This window comes from Bos javanicus, chromosome 21, assembly GCF_032452875.1.
Source record: "Bos javanicus breed banteng chromosome 21, ARS-OSU_banteng_1.0, whole genome shotgun sequence".
NCBI lineage: Eukaryota > Metazoa > Chordata > Mammalia > Artiodactyla > Bovidae > Bos > Bos javanicus.
In genome coordinates this window covers 14,846,150-14,863,629 of record NC_083888.1, presented here as the reverse complement: position 1 = coordinate 14,863,629, position 17,480 = coordinate 14,846,150, and the positions used below count along the sequence as shown (strand labels likewise).

Sequence of the window (17,480 nt, the reverse complement as noted above, 5' to 3'; positions counted from 1 at the left end):
TCAGTAGTTGGGGCACACAGACCCAGTTGACCCAAGGCATGTGGAATCTTCCCAGACCAGGGATTGAACCCATGTCTCCTGCCTTGGCAGACAGATTTTTATACACTGTGCCATCAGGGAAGTCCACGCTCTATATGACCTTCACCGACTATTTAAGTAAGCAGGATAGTTTTATAAAGCTAATAACTACCCAGTTTTGTATGATGAGTTTTCATAAAGCAAGACGGCACTGTCATGAAGTCTCACCAGCTCCTTGCTGCAGGCAAGCACGGACACCTCACCTGCAGGGAGCCGGGCATGTGAAGTGTCTTAGCTGGGGTCTTAGGGAGGTAGGAGAAGATTGTGGTGGTTTCTAATATTCGCCAACTTGCTATGAGCCTCCACGTAGACTTGTTACTGGCGCCTCATTACCATCTTCATCCCTACGTGCTCAGATTCTCTTTTTCTCATGGAGAAGGGATTTCCAAGGAAGAAAAGCACCCTTGGCCCTTCCTGGATTGTCTTCCAGGAACAACAACACATCATGGGAATGTGTTTGTGTGCCACCACCTAGCAGGGCCAGCAGACAGCACCCCCACAGTGGTCCCAGTCCCCCCACCAGAGCTTGCTGACAGACCTGCTCCTGTGGGACACTAGGCAGTGTCCTTGTCCCTTCTAGGGGGCAAAGAATCAGTAGTGGTTGATTGAATGGATCAAAGGCATAGTCTAAAGGTACAAACTGAGTTCTCCAGGCCAGAATACTGGAGTGGGTAGCTGTTCCTTTCTCCAGGAGATCTTCCCAACACAGGGATTGAACCCAGGTTTCCTGCATTACAGGTGGATTCTTTACCCGCTGAGCCACTAGAGGGGACAAGGAATCACTAGTGGTTGAGTGAATGGATCAAAGATGTTGTCTAAGGGTATAAACTTCCAACTAGTAGACAAGTCCTGGAGTTCTTAATGCATAGTACAGTGAATACAGACAATGATATAGTCTAATCACCACATTTTACTGGGTCTTACTTATTGCCACCAAAATGAAAGAAATGATAATTATGTGATGTGATAGAGGTGGTAAGTAAAGATACAGTGGCAATTATATTACAGCATACAAGTGGCTCGGAGGTTAAAGCATCTGCCTCCAATGCGGGAGACCCAGGTTTGATCCCGATCCCCTGGATAAGGAAATGGTAACCCACTCCAGTATTCTTGCCTGGAGAATCCCAAGGACGGAGAAGCCTGGTGGGCCATGGGGTCACAAAGAGTCGGACACGACTGAGCAACTTCACTTTACTTCACTTCATACAAATGTATCAAGTCAACATGGGGTATACCTTAAAATTACAGTTATATTTTTAATGTATTTCAATTAAAAAAAGATGAATGAGAGAACCCCACAAAGTAGGGGGATCAATTAAACGGTCTGGGATGAAACTTCTGGCCTTAGAGATGACAGAGCTCATTCAAGTCCAGCCTCTGGGCTCACAAACCCTTTCACCTTGCGAGTTACTTTACCCTCTCTTTGCCTCCACTTCTTCCCCTGTTTGGAGAAGCAAACACCTACTTCACAGAAGGGTTGTGAAAATTACACTTGGCAATGTATATAAAGGGTATGACCTAGTACCTAGGTCCTGAGGCAACACATGAGCAAATCCACCGTGGAGAACTAGCTGTGACTCCAGCCATGGTGCCTGGCCTGCTCTCTGTGTGAATATTGTCAAGACCCCCATCTTTATCTTTTTATCTGGGATCAAATCAGTGATTAAGAAATATTCGCCTTTTTTATGTTGTTCAGTCACCAAGTCATGTCCATGTCTTCCCAAACCCATGGACTGCATATATATACACCTTTTGTAAGGACCTTTTATATATCTTAAAAAAAAAAAGAAAAAGAAAAAAAGCCTTTAGCATATGTCTAAACACTGAATCTCTTCCTTACCTCTGTATGCCTCAGGCTCCACTCTTCCTGGTGTACAGTTCAGTCCTGTTTACAACTGTCTGTTCATGGCCTTAAAAACAAATGATCAAGAAATGTTAGGGATTGAAGTAAAAATAAAATAGCACACATTACAAGGATACAGCTTACTGAATTTTATTCTTCACCCCTTACTAATCCCATTATTCTCAATGATGCCATTATTCTTACCCTTCTGGGGTAGGAATAATTGATTATCTATCTATAGATTCCACGTAGACCTCTATTATTATGGTTCTATTAGTAACATAGGAGGAAAGAGTGGTTAACAAAAGTAGTAAGATTTGTACCAGAAGGAAATGATCAGGAGCTTCAGACTTAGGTAAACAGGGAGAGACAAGGGGCAGATGAATTCCAGCAAGTTAATTTGTGTTCACCAAGTCTCCCAGGTTCCAGAGGACAAGGATGTTGGAAGAGCCTGGAAGTCAAGCTGCAAGGTAAGGATAGAGGGCTGCTCTCCATGTCCTCAGCCTGACCACATGTTTGATGTGAGAATGAGGTCATCGTGTGGGACCACCATCATCGTCCATGTTCTGAGAGTTGACCAAAAGTCAGAATCTTATGCAAGATTGTGAACCAGAGTTAGATCCCACTAGAATTTAGCTCATCTTTGAGATCTGATCAAAAAAGCAAAACAATTAGGCTGATGGTAACAGGACTCATCCTCTCACAGCCTGTTGAAGAGAGGCAGACATAGAAGTGGAGACCTGGAGAAAATATTGAGTTACTGGCCATATGCTGGAGGTTCCAGGAGATTCATATGAGGAGTTCAAGATAGGCCATGGGCATTCTCAAACCACATTTGGCAATGGAGGGAGCAGTGATTTCTAACTTCCTTGGAAGAGAAAAGTTTTTACCCATCATCGGAATTTTTTAGCTTAGCTTCCAGGTGATGCCCTCAAGCCCTTGGTACCCTATTTCCAATAAATCTCCACTTAAATACACAAAGAAACAAAAAAACATGGGGAACCATCACTGTCCTAGACCTGGGAGAAAAATCTAAGAAAGCTTAACTCTTCTTATCCCATTTTATCTGGGTGAGAGAGAGTTCTTTAACTGTATTATGGTCCTTCTCAGTTTTATTGTGATATAAAGGGATTCATAAGCTGGGTCCCTTCTTCTCATTCAAGTTTAAAACCAGTTGAAAGAGAGACAAAAGGTAGTCAAAGAAATGAATTTACGATAGGTGCTTTATTACTGATTAAGACTCAACTGGAAGATATAGTTTAGATGTGCAATTATAATGAGCGGCTCAAAGCTGCACCCCAGTTAATCAATCCACACAAGTTCAGACAGTCTTAGGAAACATCAAGTCTTCCCACAGGAGCAGAGCCATGACTGCTAAGCAGACCATTTGGCAAAGAACAAGCTAGAGCACAAGTTCCTCTCAGCTGCCATTTTCCAAGAGAAGAAGAAGGAATGGTTGGTTCCTTCTCCCAAATGGGCTTTTCCCACTCAGAAAAGCCACTCTCTTCCAGAGATAAATAAGCCAGAGAGAAGAGAAAGGCTGAGCACTTCTCTCTAACAGATGTTGCTCTTCACAGAAGGATACATCACGGGTGGGATGCAATGCTCCCAATAGTGGATTTTCATTTATTTCTTCTCATTTGCCATTTCTCTCTCAAAGAGAAGGAACCACCTCTTTTCCTTCTTCGGCACTGTGGTCCTTGGAATGGTACACTGGATGAGAATACTCTCTGTCACATGTAGGCTGACACATAAGGGATTTCCATATGTTCATGGCAGTGGCAAATGGACTGCTAAATGGCTAGAGCACCCTGCACAGGACTTGGCTGTGTTACCAGCAGTCAAGCTCAGGGCTTTCATAAAATGGCAAAGGAACCCTTCCACATGGGAACGCTGATTCATCCAAACTGTGTCTGTGGGAAGGTGATGGTATCATGGCAGGATGAAGGATTTCCGGGGAAAGAACAAGTAGGAGAGTGGATGTGTTTCTAAATCCATTCATGAATTTGAGGATATAAGTGGGATATTCATTTTTTTTACTTAATGTTTAATTGATTTACAATGTATTAATTTCTGCTGTACAGCAAAGTGATTCAGTTATACATATGTATGTGCTGTGATTAGTCGCTCAGTCGTGTCTGACTCTTTGCAGCCCCATGAACTATAGTCCATGGGATTCTCCAGGCAAGAATACTGGGGTGGGTTGCCATACCCTCCTCATACATGTGTATATACTCTTTTTAAATATTCTTTTCCACTGTGGTTTGGGGCATTCAGTATTCATTCCTTCAACAAATATTCCCCAGTGTCTATGAGGGCTAGCCCCTGCTCTGGGGATTCAGCAGGGGATAGGACCCAGGCCCTGGCCTCATGAAGCTTTCTTTCTGCTCTGGATGGCAGGAAATACAGTGTAACAAATAAAGAAATAATATGTATTACCACATGTAGAGACTCACTGCTATGAAGGAAGATACCACTGGGTAAGGGAGTAGAGAATGACAGAGATGTCAGGGCGTACATTTTTTGGGTAACAGGTGTCTGGATGAAATAACTGTCAGCAGCTGGAGACAGTTACATGCCTTGGAGTCTTGCCTTCCACGCAGTGAAGAAATCTCAGTTCTAGATTCTCGGAAACTCTTTTGCCAGCCCCAGTGTGAACAAATCAAGGGACAAGGAGTTTTCTGGGTTTTTAAGAAAACTGTTACTGCTAGACAGCTCCAAAATGTAATAAGAATTTTCCTTAAGCTGATAATTTTCTCATGCTGAAAGGCTTGTGATAGTTTCTGGAGCAACCTAGAATAAAATGCCTTCTTCATTCATGTGCTAATAATCGACTTTTTTTTTTTTTTTTTTGAGGGCCTCCTCTCTACATGGGACATCTCTGGTGGCTCAGATGGTAAAGCATCTGTCTACAATGTGGGAAGGTGGGGTTCGATCCCTGGGTCGGGAAGATCCCCTGGAGAAGGCATGGCAGCCCACTCCAGTACTATTGCGTGGAAAATCCCACGGAAGGAGAAGCGTGGTAGGCTACAGTCCATGGGGTCACAAACAGTCGGACACGACTGAGCAATTCCACTTTCTTTCTTCTTACTTTTCCTCTCTACATAGAATGCCACTTACAAAGATGGGCAAGTTCCTTAACTTCTGTAAGCATCGTTTTCCTCATTTGTAAATCAGGAGGAACAGGGCTTGCCTTACTGAGTTTTGATCAAAATTAAGGTAGGCAACATATCTGTACCCAGGTACTGAATTATAACAGAGCTAATCTAGCACAAGGCTGATTGATCTCCTGTGATACCCAAGATAATCCTGGAATGAAAGGTTTTCTTTCCTCAATTTATAATAAGTGGATGGGTCCTTACAAAAGTAAGTTTAAAACTTAGTTCATTGGAAGGACTTGCCTGGTGGTTCAGTGGCTAAGACTCTGTGTTCACAATTTGGGGGGCCTGGGTTTGATCCCTGGTCAGGGAACTAGGTCCCACATGCTGCAGCTAAGACCTGGTGCAGTCAAATCAATAAATGAAAATAATTATTTTTAAAAAAAGTTCATTAGATTTCACAGTCCAAATATTTTCCAAAGTTGCATGCTTACTCCTCAGAAAGAGCTTGTCCTGGACTAATTCATGTTTTCTAACACCATATCATCTCTTCAAATTTTCATTATATGGCATTATTCCTAGGCTTTTTCATCCTGTCTGTTTCCATTTGGATACATGCCTTTTGAATGGGGAACATTTTGGCCAGGTGAGCTCTGACTGGCAGAGAATTAAATGGACTGAGTTCACCCCCATCTCCTTTGTGTGGGCACTGAATCTCTATTAACAACATGACATTTATATCAATTTTTAAAAAGTACTGCATCACATGAATTGCAAATATTGCACAAAAGATTATTGCAACCTTCATTCTTAAGTGAAATACTGTGAGAAGAGGAATCCCAATCTTTCTGTCTTCCATTTATCTTTTTGGGAATCATGAGTTTCTCATTTATATGGCATACAGAGTATTTTTTTATGGTCTTCTTTCATATCCAAAACCCCACTAAAGTAAGAAAGTATCAGTTCAGTCCAGTTCAGTCACTCAGTCGTGTCTGACACTTTGTGACCCCATGAATTGCAGCATGCCAGGCCTCCCTGTCCATCACCAACTCCCGGAATTCACTCAAACTCACATCCATCAAGTCCTTGATGCCATCCAGCCATCTCATCCTCTGTCATCCCCTTTTCCTCCTGCCCCCAATCCTTCCCGGCATCAGAGTCTTTTCCAATGAGTCAACTCTTCGCATGAGGTGGCCAAAGTATTGGAGTTCCAGCTTTAGCATCAGTCCTTCCAAAGAAAACCCAGGATTGATCTCCTTCAGAATGGACTGGTTGGATCTCCTTGGAGTCCAAGGGACTCTCAAGAGTCTTCTCCAACACCACAGTTCAAAAGCATCAATTCTTCAGCGCTCAGCTTTCTTCACAGTCCAACTATCACATCCATACATGACCACTGGAAAAACCATAGCCTTGACTACATGGACCTTTGTTGGCAAAGTAATGTCTCTGCTTTTGTATATGCTATCTAAGTTGGTCATAACTTTCCTTCCAAGGAGTGTCTTTTAATTTCATGGCTGCAATCACCATCTGCAGTGATTTTGGAGCCCCCCAAAATAAAGTCTGACACTGTTTCCACTGTTTCCCCATCTATTTCCCATGAAGTGATGGGACCAGATGCCATGATCTTCGTTTTCTGAATATTGAGTTTTAAGCCAACTTTTTCACTCTCCTCTTTCACTTTCATCAAGATGCTTTTTAGTTCCTCTTCACTTCTTAGGGGTGGTGTCAAATGCATATCTGAGGTTACTGATATTTCTCCCGGCAATCTTGATTCCAGCTTGTGCTTCTTCCAGCCCAGCATTTCTCATGATGTACTCTGTGTATAAGTTAAATAAGCAGGGTGACAATATACAGCCTTTTCCTATTTGGACGTACTCCTTTTCCTATTTGGAACCAGTCTGTTGTTCCATGTCCAGTTCTAACTGTTGTTTCCTGACCCGCATATAGGTTTCTCAGGAGGCAGGTCAGGTGGCCTGGTATTCCTATCTCTTTCAGAGTTTTCCACAGTTTATTGTGATCCACACAGTCAACGGCTTTGGCATAGTCAATAAAGCAGAAATAGATGTTTTTCTGGAACTCTCTTGCTTCTTCTATGATCCAGTGGATGCTGGCAATTTGGTCTCTGGTTCCCCTGCCTTTTCTCAAACCAGCTTGAACATCTGGAAGTTCACAGTTCACGTATTGCTGAAGCCTGGCTTGGAGAATTTTGAGCATTACTTTACTCATGTGTGAGGTGAGTGCAATCGTGTGGTAGTTTGAGCATTCTTTGGCATTGCCTTTCTTTGGGATTGGAATGAAAACTGACCCTTTCCAGTCCTGTGGCCACTGCTGAGTTTTCCAAATTTGCTGGCATATTGAGTATAGCACTTTCACAGCATCATCTTTCAGGATTTTAAATAGCTCAACTGGAATTCCATCACCTCCACTAGCTTTGTTCATAGTGATGCTTTCTAAGGCCCACTTGACTTCACATTCCAGGATGTCTGGCTCTAGGTAAGTGATCACACCATTGTGATTATCTTGGTCATGAAGATCTTTTTTGTACAGTTCTTCTGTGTATTCCTGCCACCTCTTCTTAATATCTTCTGCTTCTGTTAGGTCCATACCATTTCTGTCCTTTATCGAGCCTATCTTTGCATGAAATGTTCCCTTGGTATCTCTAATTTTCTTGAAGAGATCTCTAGTCTTTCCCATTCTGTTGTTTTCCTCTCTTTCTTTGCATTGATCGCTGAAGAAGGCTTTCTTATCTCTTCTTGCTATTCTTTGGAACTCTGCATTCAGATGTTTATATCTTTCCATTTCTCCTTTGCTTTTCACTTCTCTTCTTTTCACAGCTATTCGTATGCCTTCCCCAGACAGCCATTTTGCTTTTTTGCATTTCTCTTCCATGGCGATGGTCTTGATCCCTGTCTTCTGTACAATGTCACGAACCTTAGTCCATAGTTCATCAGGCACTCTATCTATCAGACCTAGTTCCTTAAATCTATTTCTCACTTCCACTGTATAATCATAAGGGATTTGATTTAGGTCATACCTGAATGGTCTAGTGGTTTCCCCTACTTTTTCAATTTCAGTCTGAATTTGGCAATAAGGAGTTCATGATCTCAGCCACAGTCAGCTCCATGGAATGCTCCAGGCTAGAATACTGGAGTGGGTAGCCTTTCCCTTCTCCAGGGGATCTTCCCAACTCAGGGATAAAACCCAGGTCTCCCAATTTGTGGGCAGATTCTTTACCAGCTGAACCACAAGGGAAGCCCTGTAAGAAAGTATAAAAAAGGCAAAAACCACTAAGAGTAAAGAAAATGGATAGGGGAGGGAAGGATGAAGGGCAGTAAGATTATTATCCTCTGAGAAATTTTGAAAATACTGTCTGGATGGCAAATACCAATGGGAGCCTTTGATGAGCAGAATGATGTGGAAAAAGCAGAAGTTAGAATTAAATCGTACAAGTCAAAGATTTAATTTTTGGCAGATGTGAGAGAGGAAATCTGGAGCCTTGTTCTCAACTAAGGAGCAGCTTGGAAAGCCAGACCTTTATCTTGACAAGGGGAGCCTGGGGCAAACTCGATTTAGTGTTGATTTCCTATTAGGTCTTTTCCTTATTAACTTCTTTATCTGATACTTACAGAGCCCTGATAAGTGTTGTACAATGCTTCCGATGCAGAAGATCCAGAGATAAATAATATATAGTATATACCTTTGAGGAATAGCAGTTTCTCCTAAAGGAAATCAACCCTGAATATTCATTGGAAGGGTTAATACTGAAACTCCAATACTTTGGCCACCTGATGCAAAGACCTCACTCATTGGAAAAGACCCTGATTCTGGGAAGGTTGAAGGCAGAAAGAGAAGGAGACAAGAGGATGAGATGCTTGGATGGCATCCCTGACACAATGGACATGAGTTTGAGCAAGCTCTGGGAGACAGTGAAGAAGGACAGGGAAGACTGGCCTGCTGAAGTTCATGGGGTCGCAAAGAGTCAGACACAACTTCATACACAGGAAGGTTTTGTAGAGGAGGTAATGTTTTATCTGAGTTCTGAAGGAAGCTAGGACTTCTCAGGCATATAATGGGGAAAGATCCTACTAGAAAGAGACATAGCTCATAGTACAAAAACATCCTCTTAAAAAATTTTTTTTGATTGTGCCTTTCAAGAATCTTCTCCTTTTTTTGTTCTGAAGTTTATGACATTATAATGGAATTCCAGCTATTTTGATTATTTGTATTGCAAGAAGATACATCAAAAAGAAAAGAAAAATGAATTGTTGAAAAATTTCCAGGTGGGTGTGTTAAAAAAAATTCTCATCTAATCTGACTACCACAAATAGGAATGAAATTTAATATATTTTAATGATTTTAAAATGCAATTATTTAACCACCTTGAATTTGATGCGCAGAAGTATGATAAAGCCACTTTGGTGTGTTGTTTGGTTTTTGTGAGACTGAGAATCCAAATAGTACAATGCAAAGGTGTTCTCTTCCCTGGGAAGACCAAGTTCAAAGACCTGAAGAAAAACACTCCCATCAGATGGCCTGCTTCCTGTAAAGCTTTATTAACTTAAATGAAGTGTAGAATTTCTTATCAAGAGCTTGTATTTCCTATAATTCAGTAAGATTATTATATCATTGCTTTGAAGTTTTTCCTTATGTGAGCACACAAGAATATTCTTATAACTTAGCTTAGAACAATCTTTAGAGGAAAGACAGTTTCATAAGACTTGCTATCCTATGAAGGTGTCTCAGGTGGCACAGTGGTAAAGAACCTGTCTGCCAACACAGAAGACACAGGTTCAATCACTGGGTCCAGAAGATCCCCTGGCGGAGGAAATAGCAACCCACTCTAGTATTCTTGCTGGGGAAATCCCAAGAATAGAGGAGCCCAGTGGGCTATGGTCCATGGAGTTGCAAAGAGTTGGACATGACTGAGCATACATGCACACATACACACATATATTCTGTGATTGTCATAAGGTGATCTAGTAGAAATAACAGAGGAATACAAAGATATATATCAATCAGGACTTCTTACATTTCTTTTCAGATCAGTGATGAACAATATTCCACCTAAATCATTTATTAATCATCTGACTGACCATAAACATTATTTTTTTCTCCCCTAAAGGTTTTGAAACACGAGGGGGTAGGGCTCAGCCTTTAAAATAATGACATAGCCCACGGACATGGCATAAGCTGATTAGAACCAAATAAATCCAAATGACTGATGAGTAGACCCACTAGACCTTGAGCCTCAGTATACACTCAGTGTAACACATCAGCAAGCTAGGATGCATGCTCAGGTACCATGATAGTTTCCAAGAGCAACCATAAAGGTCAAGAAGTGGGCAGTGGCCTGATTCCTGGAAATCTCTGCTTCTTCCCCCAAATTGTTGGAATAATCCTCCCACTCATTGTGCTCAGTTGTGTGCAACTCTTGTGTAAGCCCATGGACTGTAGCCCTGCCAGGCTTTTCTGTCCCTGAGATTTCCCAGGCAAGAATACTGGAGTGGGTTGACATTTTCTTCTCCAGGGGATCTTCCCAACCCAGGGATTAAATCTGCATCTCCTGCATTGCAGGAGGATGCTTTACTGCTTGAGCCATCAGGGAAGCCCAAAGTGAACGTGTTATTTGCTCAGTTATGTCCAACTCTTTGCCACCCCATGGACTGTAGCCCACCAGGCTCCTCTTAGCTTTTATGGGCTGAGTAATTTCCCACTCATTAGCCTATGAAATTACTCAGCCTGTGAAAGCTAACCACACCACATTTCAAGGCTGCTCTTGCCTTCTGAGATGGCCCACACTCTGTGGAATGTGTTTCTCTCTACGTAAATCCTTTTCTTACCAATCACTTTGTCTCTCATTGGACTCTTTCTGCAATGAGACATCAAGAGCCTGAGCTTCGTTAGGTCCTGAAACCAGGTGTGTGATCTCATTTGGAAGACTGTGGGTTTTAGCCAGGTTCAAGTCCCAGTCGGAGCTAAACAGCTTCGGTTCTACCTGTGATTTCCTATGGACAGGGAGCTCCAGGAAAGCAGGGACCATGACTGTCACTTTTACAGGTTATCTTTGGAACCTAGCATAGCACCTCTCACCGACATCAGTTCAGTTCAGTTCAGTCGCTCAGTCGTGTCTGACACTTTGTGACCCCATGAACCACAGCACGCCAGGCCTTCCTGTCCATCACCAACTTCCGGAGTTCACTCAGACTCACATCCATCAAGTCCTTGATGCCATCCAGCCATCTCATCCTCTGTCGTCCCCTTCTCCTCCTGCCCCTAATCCCTCCCAGCATCAGAGTCTTTTCCAATGAGTCAACTCTTCGCATGAGGTGGCCAAAGTACTGGAGTTTCAGCTTTAGCATCATTCCTTCCAAAGAAATCCCAGGGCTGATCTCCTTCCGAATGGACTGGTTGGATCTCCTTGCAGTCCAAGGGACTCTCAAGAGTCTTCTCCAACACCACCGTAGTAGAAGCCTAATAAGCACTCACTGAATATACAATGTCAGCAGTTTATTTAGGCACTACAAAAGAGGCAAGCAAGCTCCACATGTGTTCCAGAGGACCAGTGCAGTTATAGTTTTCAGAATAATCCAGAAATATATAAGAACCAGCAGCCCAACAGAGGAATCATCAGTACAGTTTATCAAATGGAGACCTACTTGGGTCAAGAGCTCTTGTTGAAATTCTTTTTAAGATTTTTTTTTTTTTTTTATGTAGACCATTTAAAAGTCTTCATTGAATTTGTTACAATATTGCTTCTGTTTTATATTTTGGTAGTTTGGCCACAAGGCTTGTGGGATCGTAGCTCCCCAGCCAGGAATGGAACCTGCATCCCTGCATCAGAAGGTGAAGCCTTAATCACTAGACTGACAGATAAGTCCCCCTTGTTGAAATTTAAAAACACTCTTGGAGGCACATGTATATGGGTTACACTCTAGTGCCATTTGATTTAATCAGCCATCAACATTAGCTACTCAGATTTATATCTGGAAAAAAAAATCCTGTGTTCATAGAGAAAGATTGTCATCTTAGAAGACTTCAGCTTTCCAGGAGTAGGGGATCTGAGATAATAGTAACTATCATATTTAAAGGGCTTCTCAGCTGGTACAGTGGTGAAGAATCTGCCTCCCAGTGCAGGAGACACAAGAGACGTGGGTTTGACTCCTGGGTCAGGAAGATCCCCTGAAGGAGGAAATGGCAACCCCCTCCGGTATTCTTACTTGGGAAATCCCATGGACAGAGGAGCCTGGGAGGCTGCAATCCGTGGGGTCACAAAGAGTCGGACATGCTTGAGTGACTGAGCACACACACATCATATTTAAGTGCATACTTCAAGCTAGGCAATCTTCTAAGTGTTTATCTCACTTTCTTCTCCCTAAACTCTATCAAAAAAGGTATTATTATCCAACTTCTACACAGAAGGACACTGAAGATAAGAGAGGTTAAAAGGTGTGTCCAAGTTCAACTCAGCTAGTCAGCGATAGAGCCAGGATTTAAACCAAATCTGCTGCTTTTACCAACTACAAGGGGTTGGCAATTTTTTTCAATAAAGGGCCAGATACTAAATCTTCTAAGTTTATCGGCCATACAATCTCTAGCCTGAGTTCTCAACTCTGCTGATGGATTGTGAAAACAACCAACAGATAAGTAAACCCATGAGCATGCTTGCACGCCAGCAAAATTTCACTACTGACTCAAGAATACAATCTTATATCATTTCACGTGCCACAAAATAGTCTTCTTTTTAGCTTTTTTTAACATTTAAAAATATAAAAACTGTTCTTGTCTCCAGCTATACAAAAACAGGTGGTGTTAGATTTGGTTTGTGGGCTATACTTTGTCAACTGCTGACCCTACTATACTCTACTCCCCCCCACCCCTCCCACCACCCCCACCCCTCCCACCACCCCCCCCCCACCCCAGTTTGGAAGCAGGAAGAGTGCTATTGATGTCTGGAAAGTAGATTTGAGGAAAGGCAAAGGAAATCTGGAGAAAAATGTCTGTGTTCTTTGAAGTGCATGCAAGGATTGAGGTGGCCTTTGATATGTCAGGATAAGCTTACCTTTCTGGAAACTTTCCTGGCAGTCCAGTGGTTAAGAATCTACCTTCCCATGCAAAGGATGCAGGGTTAACCCCTGGTTGGGAACTAAGATCCCACATGCCATAGGGCAGCTAAGCCTGTACACTACAACACATTCCACAATTAAGGGCCAACATAGCCAAAAATAAGTAAACATTTTTTTAAGTTCATCTTTTTGTTGAATCTGATGGTCTTTTAATATCATGGGCTGTTATAATGCAAATTGAGATGTCAGGAATAACCAATAAGTCTGCAAACTCCTTCTTGCTCAGCCCTTTACTCTCCAAGTCAATCCAGGGTTCCCCATGATGTTTTTACAACTTTACTCTTTGAGAAGAAAGAATGAAAACCAAGAAGAGAGAATGTCATTCTTTACTTCCTTTCTACTTGTATTGCATAACATTGACTACAAGCAACTGAAATAACAAAATAACAGGGCCATGAAGAACACAAAAGTAATATATTTCCTTCTCATGAAAATTTAATCAGTCCTGAGCTGCATTGTTCCACCTTATATTTCTGCTGTCAGTGGAACATTTCAATGTGTGGCCTAAGATGGATGCTGCATTCTGGCCATCACATCACCATTCCAAAGAGAAAGGTATAGAAGAAGAGCAAGGCTTCACTGTTTTCAGGCACTTCCATTGTTGTTCACATCCTAATAGAACACAGTCACAGTAGCACCTAGCTGCAAGGGAGTCTGAAAAATGTAGTCTTTGATTCCTGGCATTCAAGTTTTCAACTAATGTTTAGATGTTTATACTTAGCAAGAAGGGGAGAAGAGATGTTGGTGCCAAATTGACAGTTTCTGTCACACAGTGGATTGGTAGAGGGGGACAGTTGCCACCTTATGCTCTTCACATCCACCACTGCAACACTGATGTCAATCAAGAGTTCTGATCACTTCTCTCTTGGACAAAGTTCAGAGTTGCTAACCCTGGATGCACCTCACATTCACCCTGTGTATCTCTGCCTCTCCTGGGCACCAACCTCAGTAGTCAGCCTCCCTTCCTTGTTCTGGAGTAATAACTGGCAACCCACTCCACTATTCTTGCCTGGGAAATCCCATGGACAGAGGAGCCTGGCAGGTTACAGTCTGTGGGGTTGCAGAGCGTTGGACCTGACTGAGCATGAGCACTTCCTGTTCATCCTAGTTGCCGACCTTTCTCTGTTACTACCATGGCTTCTTTCAGCTGGCTTCACAACACCACATTTTGGCAACATACTCTAGGGCTAGGCTGGAACTGTTCAGGCTGACCTGACCCCCACAGTCATCAACCCAGGTGACCTTCTCCGGCGGGTGTTCCATCCATATGTCTCACTGAATGTGTATCACAGAACCCGTCATCCATTTAATGTCAAGATAACGCTGAATGTCTGAAACACAGACAGTAATCTATTTTTATTTCAAAGATACATTTGAAAATTATGAAGGGCATACCATAAAGATAGAGAAGAATGCCTATTTAGCCATTGTTTCTTTAAAAATCAACTTTAAAATGTAAAGCATTACCACATGGTCTCATCATCAAGCATTATTGTCAGTGGTAATAAGTGTGTTTGCTTAAACTGATGTGCAAATCTAAAATTCGAAAAAAGAAGTCTGTTAGCTGAATGACATTCAGTTGCACAGCCACTGATAAGGTAAGCAGAGTTTTAGTACCGAAGAGAGCAAAATGAGACATGGCTCTTTGTTCTTTTTTTTTTCCCCTCTTAAGAAGTACAATTTAATGCCATTGGAAAAGATATTTTTAAAAATCTATTATAGAGTCATTTCTTTAGCGAGAAGAAGGGGATACGAACACGGAAAGGCCTATTTTTCCTAAAAGCTATCTTTTGCCAAGCTAAAGTCCCCTAATATAAGATCACAATGACGTGAATATAAAATATGCTTGTTAGACATCCTGCATCACACAGGGTAGCCAACAGACTGCTCTGGAAATGCCAATCTCGTGGTGTACAGCCACCCAAATACCGAGGCCAGCATCACTCCTTAAATTTTCTCCCTCTTGTTGGTTAGATACTTGTTTCCGGTCTGGATATGCAGGTTATTTAAGGAGCTGTATGGCAACCCACTCCAGTGTTCTTGCCTGGAGAACCCCAGGGACGGGGGAGCCTGGTGGGCTGCCGTCTATGGGGTCGCACAGAGTCGGACACGACTGAAGCGACTTAGCAGTAGCAGTAAACAAGTACATGCATTCGGAGGAATTCATTTTACTAATGGGTTGAATTTGGTAAGGTTTTGAGGTTTAAGAATATTATGATTCAGTGCATTCTGTGATCTTTTCCCTCATCTCTGCCTCCTCAGAAGATCTCCAAATACTCGCATTCGTTTTCAAGGCTCTTTTAAGTCCAACTTTACGTCCTTTGGACGTTAGCACTATGCAGAGATCAGCCTCGGGGCCACCCAGGATGATTCTGTTTATATTTATTTGGTTTAGTTTTATGCTTTCTGCAGATATGGAAGACTGTCCCCAGAATGGCCTCTGGCAGTGTGTTTATCACTCAGTTTAAGTGTGGGACACAATTACCCCTCCAACTGCTAGAAGCCAAGGTCAGGGCTGTAGAAGCAGCTGTGGACTATATGGTGTACATATTAGCATATGTTAGAAACCAGGCGGGCAAGGAACTGGGGAATTCAGAATACAGTGGTTTACAAATGCTCCCTCTAGCCCCATTAGGTTTTCTCAGTGCCCTTGCCCCAAATCTCTTCAGACTGAGAACTAAGGTTCTTTCCTTGTTTACAAAAACCCTACATGCCATGGTGGCCATAACACTCTCTATATGGTAGCCCACACTCTTTCAATATTAAGCTTTCTTGAGTCCACATTTGTGTATGCTAGGAAATAGCAAGGCACTGCAGTATTCTTGCCTGGGAAATCCCACGGACAGAGGAGCCTGGTGGGCCGCAGAGGGTGGGAAGCAACTGAGCAACTAATGCTTTCACTTTCTGGCATTTGAAAGAGACCCAGAGCTTCTCAAAGAAGCTAGTGTCTGAATTTTTTAATTTTTATAAGTTAAATATTCGTGGAGCTCTTATTTCGGCAGCAGGCATAAATGAAGAGACAGCTGAGAAGTTAGTTGAGAATCTTTCCTCCTGTGGTTTCTACCTGTTGTTGAAACTGAGAGTTCCCTTTGTCACTGCCACAGCTCTCTTTGTGCCTAATTGGGTTTTGAAGGAACATTAGGCATTTCCTGGTGAAATAATTCACAGGGAGAGTCAGGAGAGAGTTGAGAAAATGTGTCCAGATTCATAAAATGGGGAAAGGGTATCACACAGAGGAGAGATAATAAAACAATCTAGGGTTGCCAATGAATGAAAGGTGAAAGCAAGCAGGAAATGAGGCTGGAAAACTGCACATCAAGAATATATGTATATATATATATATATTTTAAGTTAAAAAATAATATATAGCTGACAAGATTTTAACTTCAGAGAAAGCAAGCTTACAGATTTTTTTAGTCATTATTAAATAAAAGTCAAGGACTACATGATGAAATCCACCCAAATGTGGATTGCTTGTACAATTTTGCTCTTATTATGGGAAAGAAATAAAGTCAACAAGCAATAGAAAGACCACATCTGAGCAGTAACTCTGGCTTTCGCTGTTGGTATGAGCCTCATGTCCCTAAAAGCCTATTGAAAAGCAGCAATTATAAAAGCCTATTGGAAAGCAGCAATTATGCTAGCAATCTAAGGCTCCATCACCATCAGAATCACTTCCTCCACATGCTGCTAATTCAGAACAGACACAACGTGGGCTTCTTTATGGCCAGAGGGGAATGAAGGCTATCGCAGGCCTTGTCCAGGTCAAAAGAGGTTTCCATTTCCTTTCCACAAACATACTGCAGTGGTCTAAATTGACTTCATAGTGATCAAGGATCAAAAGGGTCCATTGCAGCCGTCTGCTTTGGCTTGACAGGATGCTCCTAGGGAGTAGTGGGTCAACGTTGAGTCATCTTTGCTACTTGCATGCGTGCTAAGTCACTTGAGTCGTGTCCAACTCTTAGTGACCCCATGGGCTGTAGCTCATCAGACTCCTCTGTCCTTGGGATTCTCCAGGCAAGGTTACTGGAGTAGGTTGCCACGCCTTCCTCCAGGGAATCTTCCCAACCCAGGGATCGAACCCACATCCCTTCTGTCTCCTGCATTGGCAGGCAGGTTCTTAACCAGTAGTAGTTCTTTACCTGGGAAGCCCATTCTTGCTACACGGCTTATCAATGTAACCAGGTCAAAACACAGAGATCATCTTGGTCTCATTTCTGTGTCGGAGGAAGACGTTATCTAAGATGAAAACAGCCAATATTTTGTGTTTGTGTGTATGAGAGAGAGAAACAGAGAAAGATTCAGAGTGCCTCATGGCTTGGAAAAGATGTGGCTGGT

At 42.4% G+C, this 17,480-nt stretch overlaps 1 long non-coding RNA gene across 1 annotated transcript in view; it reads right to left on the bottom strand.

Moving 5' to 3' along the window:
• The window catches only part of LOC133234133 (uncharacterized), a 102,246-nt gene that overhangs the window by 31,543 nt on the left and 53,223 nt on the right, over positions 1 to 17,480 (bottom strand). The window contains exon 3 of the long non-coding RNA XR_009732035.1: positions 1,919 to 1,988. This is a non-coding gene — a long non-coding RNA (uncharacterized LOC133234133). The remainder of the gene's footprint in view (positions 1 to 1,918; positions 1,989 to 17,480) is intronic.